Source organism: Oncorhynchus mykiss, chromosome 7 (genome assembly GCF_013265735.2).
Source record: "Oncorhynchus mykiss isolate Arlee chromosome 7, USDA_OmykA_1.1, whole genome shotgun sequence".
NCBI classification, from domain to species: Eukaryota; Metazoa; Chordata; class Actinopteri; order Salmoniformes; family Salmonidae; genus Oncorhynchus; species Oncorhynchus mykiss.
The window spans coordinates 5,276,268-5,283,572 of record NC_048571.1 but is presented as its reverse complement, the minus strand read 5'-3'; positions in this window follow the sequence as shown (position 1 = coordinate 5,283,572).

The following is a 7,305-nucleotide window of genomic DNA, read 5'->3' as shown; positions in this document are numbered from 1 at the left end:
GTGGGCAGTACAACAAGTCCTGACTTAAATAGCTTTTTATAGGAGGGTTGACCAAGCACTTCTGCATCATGTGAACCGAGCAGCCAGAGAGGAAGTAGGTACACGCACACAAGAGGGACTATTATTTTGCCAAAAGAGGATCTTCTGCAGAACGAGGAACTGGTCATGAGTTGTAAAATGGAAAAACAATAGATTACAAGAACACAGCTGTTTGAGTGTTAAATGGACAATTCACAGTCTGCTTGTGCTATCCACTCATTAAACTCCTGCCTGTGTTGAAAATGTTGGCTTTCCAGGTATGGCATGGCATCAACGTCATCACCACACACAGTTCTGTGGCTTCGGTAGCTCCTTGTTAGCCTGGTCCCTGATTACTGTGTGCCGTCAGGACCAACTACTATGGTCATTGTTTGGCAAGACAGCACACACAGACCTGGAAGCAGGCTAGCTCTCTGTTGCAACAGGAAGAAATTACTCACTACATACAATTGAAGTCGGAAGTTTACATGCACTTAAGTTGGAGTCAATAAAACTCGTTTTTCAACCACTCCACACATTTCACACAACCACTCCACACATTTCTTAATGACAACAAAGTCAAGGTATTGGAGTGGTCATCACAAAGCCCTGACCTCAATCCCATAGAAAATGTGTGGGCAGAACTGAAAAAGCGTGTGCGAGCAAGGAGGCCTACAAACCTGACTCAGTTACACCAGCTCTGTCAGGAGGAATGGGACAAAATTTCCCCAACTTATTGTGGGAAGCTTGTGGAAGACTACCCAAAACATTTGACCCAAGTTAACAATTTAAAGGCAATGCTACCAAATACAAATTGAGTGTATGTAAACTTCTGACCCACTGGGAATGTGATGAAATAAATAAATCATTCTCTCTACTATTATTCAGACATTTCACATTCTTAAAATAAAGTGGTGATCCTAACTGACCTAAGACAGGGAATTTTTACTAGATTTAAATCCAGGAATTGTGAAAAACTGAGTTGAAACGTATTTGGCTAAGGTGTATGTGTCACACCCTGACCATAGAGAGCCCTTGATTCTCTTATAGTGTTGTAGGTCAGGGCGTGACTTGGCATGTGTTCTAGTTTTTCCTATTTCTATGTTGGTGAGCTTGGTATTGTTCCCAAGTAGAGGCAGCTGATTATCGTTGTCTCTAATTGGGGATCATACTTAAGTTCTCCATTGTTCCCACCTGGGTTGTGAGATATTGTTTGTGTTTGGCCACTACGTCGTCACGGTCTTTGTAGTTTTGTTGTTTTTGTGTCAAGTTTCACTTTGTATTAAAAAGACGTGGAAATCAATCCACGCTGCGCCTTGGTCCGCTCATTTAGAAGAACGTTACTGTAGGTAAACTTCAGACTTCAACTATACATTGCAATAGAGATGGCTTGGTCCGCTCATTTAGAAGAACGTTACTGTAGGTAAACGTCAGACTTCAACTGTACATCACAATAGAGATGGCTTGGTCCACTCATTTAGAAGATAGTTACTGTAGGTAAACGTCAGACTTCAACTGTACATCACAATAGAGATGGCTTGGTCCACTCATTTAGAAGATAGTTACTGTAGGTAAACGTCAGACTTCAACTGTACATCACAGTAGAGATGGCTTGGTCCGCTCATTTCGAAGAACGTTACTGTAGGTAAACGTCAGACTTCAACTGTACATCACAATAGAGATGGCTTGGTCCACTCATTTAGAAGATAGTTACTGTAGGTAAACGTCAGACTTCAACTGTACATCACAATAGAGATGGCTTGGTTCACTCATTTAGAAGATAGTTACTGTAGGTAAACGTCAGACTTCAACTGTACATGACAGTAGAGATGGCTTGGTCCGCTCATTTAGAAGAACGTTACTGTAGGTAAACGTCAGACTTCAACTGTACATGACAGTAGAGATGGCTTGGTCCGCTCATTTAGAAGATCGTTACTGTAGGTAAACTTCAGACTTCAACTATACATCGCAATAGAGATGGCTTGGTCCGCTCATTTAGAAGAACGTTACTGTAGGTAAACGTCAGACTTCAACTGTACATCACAATAGAGATGGCTTGGTCCACTCATTTCGAAGAACGTTACTGTAGGTAAACGTCAGACTTCAACTGTACATCACAATAGAGATGGCTTGGTCCACTCATTTAGAAGATAGTTACTGTAGGTAAACGTCAGACTTCAACTGTACATCACAGTAGAGATGGCTTGGTCCGCTCATTTCGAAGAACGTTACTGTAGGTAAACGTCAGACTTCAACTGTACATCACAATAGAGATGGCTTGGTCCACTCATTTAGAAGATAGTTACTGTAGGTAAACGTCAGACTTCAACTGTACATCACAATAGAGATGGCTTGGTTCACTCATTTAGAAGATAGTTACTGTAGGTAAACGTCAGACTTCAACTGTACATGACAGTAGAGATGGCTTGGTCCGCTCATTTAGAAGAACGTTACTGTAGGTAAACGTCAGACTTCAACTGTACATGACAGTAGAGATGGCTTGGTCCACTCATTTAGAAGAACGTTACTGTAGGTAAACGTCAGACTTCAACTGTACATGACAGTAGAGATGGCTTGGTCCGCTCATTTAGAAGAACGTTACTGTAGGTAAACGTCAGACTTACACTGTACATGACAGTAGAGATGGCTTGGTCCACTCATTTAGAAGAACGTTACTGTAGGTAAACGTCAGACTTCAACTGTACATCACAATAGAGATGGCTTGGTCCGCTCATTTAGAAGAACGTTACTGTAGGTAAACGTCAGACTTCAACTGTACATCACAGTAGAGATGGCTTGGTCCACTCATTTAGAAGAACGTTACTGTAGGTAAATGTCAGACTTCAACTGTACATGACAGTAGAGATGGCTTGGTCCACTCATTTAGAAGATAGTTACTGTAGGTAAACGTCAGACTTCAACTGTACATCACAATAGAGATGGCTTGGTCCGCTCATTTAGAAGATAGTTACTGTAGGTAAACGTCAGACTTCAACTGTACATCACAGTAGAGATGGCTTGGTCCGCTCATTTAGAAGATAGTTACTGTTGGTAAACGTCAGACTTCAACTGTACATCACAATAGAGATGGCTTGGTCCGCTCATTTAGAAGATAGTTACTGTAGGTAAACGTCAGACTTCAACTGTACATCACAATAGAGATGGCTTGGTCCGCTCATTTAGAAGATAGTTACTGTTGGTTATCGTCAGACTTCAACTGTACATCACAATAGAGATGGCTTGGTCCGCTCATTTAGAAGATAGTTACTGTAGGTAAACGTCAGACTTCAACTGTACATCACAGTAGAGATGGCTTGGTCCGCTCATTTAGAAGATAGTTACTGTAGGTAAACGTCAGACTTCAACTGTACATCACAATAGAGATGGCTTGGTCCGCTCATTTCGAAGATAGTTACTGTAGGTAAACTTCAGACTTCAACTGTACATCACAGTAGAGATGGCTTGGTCCACTCATTTCGAAGAACGTTACTGTAGGTAAACGTCAGACTTCAACTGTACATCACAGTAGAGATGGCTTGGTCCACTCATTTCGAAGAACGTTACTGTAGGTAAACGTCAGACTTCAACTGTACATGACAGTAGAGATGGCTTGGTCCACTCATTTAGAAGATAGTTACTGTAGGTAAACGTCAGACTTCAACTGTACATCACAGTAGAGATGGCTTGGTCCGCTCATTTAGAAGATAGTTACTGTAGGTAAACGTCAGACTTCAACTGTACATGACAGTAGAGATGGCTTGGTCCGCTCATTTAGAAGAACGTTACTGTAGGTAAACGTCAGACTTCAACTGTACATGACAGTAGAGATGGCTTGGTCCACTCATTTAGAAGAACGTTACTGTAGGTAAACGTCAGACTTCAACTGTACATGACAGTAGAGATGGCTTGGTCCGCTCATTTAGAAGAACGTTACTGTAGGTAAACGTCAGACTTACACTGTACATGACAGTAGAGATGGCTTGGTCCACTCATTTAGAAGAACGTTACTGTAGGTAAACGTCAGACTTCAACTGTACATCACAATAGAGATGGCTTGGTCCGCTCATTTAGAAGAACGTTACTGTAGGTAAACGTCAGACTTCAACTGTACATCACAGTAGAGATGGCTTGGTCCACTCATTTAGAAGAACGTTACTGTAGGTAAACGTCAGACTTCAACTGTACATGACAGTAGAGATGGCTTGGTCCGCTCATTTAGAAGAACGTTACTGTAGGTAAACGTCAGACTTACACTGTACATGACAGTAGAGATGGCTTGGTCCACTCATTTAGAAGAACGTTACTGTAGGTAAACGTCAGACTTCAACTGTACATCACAATAGAGATGGCTTGGTCCGCTCATTTAGAAGAACGTTACTGTAGGTAAACGTCAGACTTCAACTGTACATCACAATAGAGATGGCTTGGTCCGCTCATTTAGAAGAACGTTACTGTAGGTAAACGTCAGACTTCAACTGTACATCACAGTAGAGATGGCTTGGTCCACTCATTTAGAAGAACGTTACTGTTGGTAAACGTCAGACTTCAACTGTACATCACAGTAGAGATGGCTTGGTCCACTCATTTAGAAGATAGTTACTGTAGGTAAATGTCAGACTTCAACTGTACATGACAGTAGAGATGGCTTGGTCCGCTCATTTAGAAGATAGTTACTGTAGGTAAACGTCAGACTTCAACTGTACATCACAATAGAGATGGCTTGGTCCGCTCATTTAGAAGATAGTTACTGTTGGTAAACGTCAGACTTCAACTGTACATCACAATAGAGATGGCTTGGTCTGCTCATTTAGAAGATAGTTACTGTAGGTAAACGTCAGACTTCAACTGTACATCACAATAGAGATGGCTTGGTTCACTCATTTAGAAGATAGTTACTGTTGGTAAACGTCAGACTTCAACTGTACATCACAATAGAGATGGCTTGGTCCGCTCATTTAGAAGATAGTTACTGTAGGTAAACGTCAGACTTCAACTGTACATCACAATAGAGATGGCTTGGTCCGCTCATTTAGAAGATAGTTACTGTAGGTAAACGTCAGACTTCAACTGTACATCACAATAGAGATGGCTTGGTCCGCTCATTTAGAAGATAGTTACTGTAGGTAAACGTCAGACTTCAACTGTACATCACAATAGAGATGGCTTGGTCCGCTCATTTAGAAGAACGTTACTGTAGGTAAACGTCAGACTTCAACTGTACATCACAGTAGAGATGGCTTGGTCCGCTCATTTAGAAGATAGTTACTGTAGGTAAACGTCAGACTTCAACTGTACATGACAGTAGAGATGGCTTGGTCCGCTCATTTAGAAGATAGTTACTGTAGGTAAACGTCAGACTTCAACTGTACATCACAGTAGAGATGGCTTGGTCCGCTCATTTAGAAGATAGTTACTGTAGGTAAACGTCAGACTTCAACTGTACATCACAGTAGAGATGGCTTGGTCCGCTCATTTAGAAGATAGTTACTGTAGGTAAACGTCAGACTTCAACTGTACATCACAATAGAGATGGCTTGGTCCGCTCATTTAGAAGATAGTTACTGTAGGTAAACGTCAGACTTCAACTGTACATGACAGTAGAGATGGCTTGGTCCACTCATTTAGAAGATAGTTACTGTAGGTAAACGTCAGACTTCAACTGTACATCACAATAGAGATGGCTTGGTCCGCTCATTTAGAAGATAGTTACTGTTGGTAAACGTCAGACTTCAACTGTACATCACAATAGAGATGGCTTGGTCCGCTCATTTAGAAGATAGTTACTGTAGGTAAACGTCAGACTTTAACTGTACATCACAGTAGAGATGGCTTGGTCCGCTCATTTAGAAGATAGTTACTGTAGGTAAACGTCAGACTTCAACTGTACATCACAATAGAGATGGCTTGGTCCGCTCATTTCGAAGATAGTTACTGTAGGTAAACATCAGACTTCAACTGTACATCACAGTAGAGATGGCTTGGTCCACTCATTTCGAAGAACGTTACTGTAGGTAAACGTCAGACTTCAACTGTACATGACAGTAGAGATGGCTTGGTCCACTCATTTAGAAGATAGTTACTGTAGGTAAACGTCAGACTTCAACTGTACATCACAGTAGAGATGGCTTGGTCCGCTCATTTAGAAGATAGTTACTGTAGGTAAACGTCAGACTTCAACTGTACATGACAGTAGAGATGGCTTGGTCCGCTCATTTAGAAGAACGTTACTGTAGGTAAACGTCAGACTTCAACTGTACATGACAGTAGAGATGGCTTGGTCCGCTCATTTAGAAGAACGTTACTGTAGGTAAACGTCAGACTTACACTGTACATGACAGTAGAGATGGCTTGGTCCACTCATTTAGAAGAACGTTACTGTAGGTAAACGTCAGACTTCAACTGTACATCACAATAGAGATGGCTTGGTCCACTCATTTAGAAGATAGTTACTGTAGGTAAACGTCAGACTTCAACTGTACATGACAGTAGAGATGGCTTGGTCCGCTCATTTAGAAGAACGTTACTGTAGGTAAACGTCAGACTTCAACTGTACATCACAGTAGAGATGGCTTGGTCCACTCATTTAGAAGAACGTTACTGTAGGTAAACGTCAGACTTCAACTGTACATGACAGTAGAGATGGCTTGGTCCGCTCATTTAGAAGATAGTTACTGTAGGTAAACGTCAGACTTCAACTGTACATCACAATAGAGATGGCTTGGTCCGCTCATTTAGAAGATAGTTACTGTTGGTAAACGTCAGACTTCAACTGTACATCACAATAGAGATGGCTTGGTCTGCTCATTTAGAAGATAGTTACTGTAGGTAAACGTCAGACTTCAACTGTACATCACAATAGAGATGGCTTGGTTCACTCATTTAGAAGATAGTTACTGTTGGTAAACGTCAGACTTCAACTGTACATGACAGTAGAGATGGCTTGGTCCGCTCATTTAGAAGAACGTTACTGTAGGTAAACGTCGGACTTCAACTGTACATGACAGTAGAGATGGCTTGGTCCACTCATTTAGAAGAACGTTACTGTAGGTAAACGTCAGACTTCAACTGTACATGACAGTAGAGATGGCTTGGTCCGCTCATTTAGAAGAACGTTACTGTAGGTAAACGTCAGACTTACACTGTACATGACAGTAGAGATGGCTTGGTCCACTCATTTAGAAGAACGTTACTGTAGGTAAACGTCAGACTTCAACTGTACATCACAATAGAGATGGCTTGGTCCGCTCATTTAGAAGAACGTTACTGTAGGTAAACGTCAGACTTCAA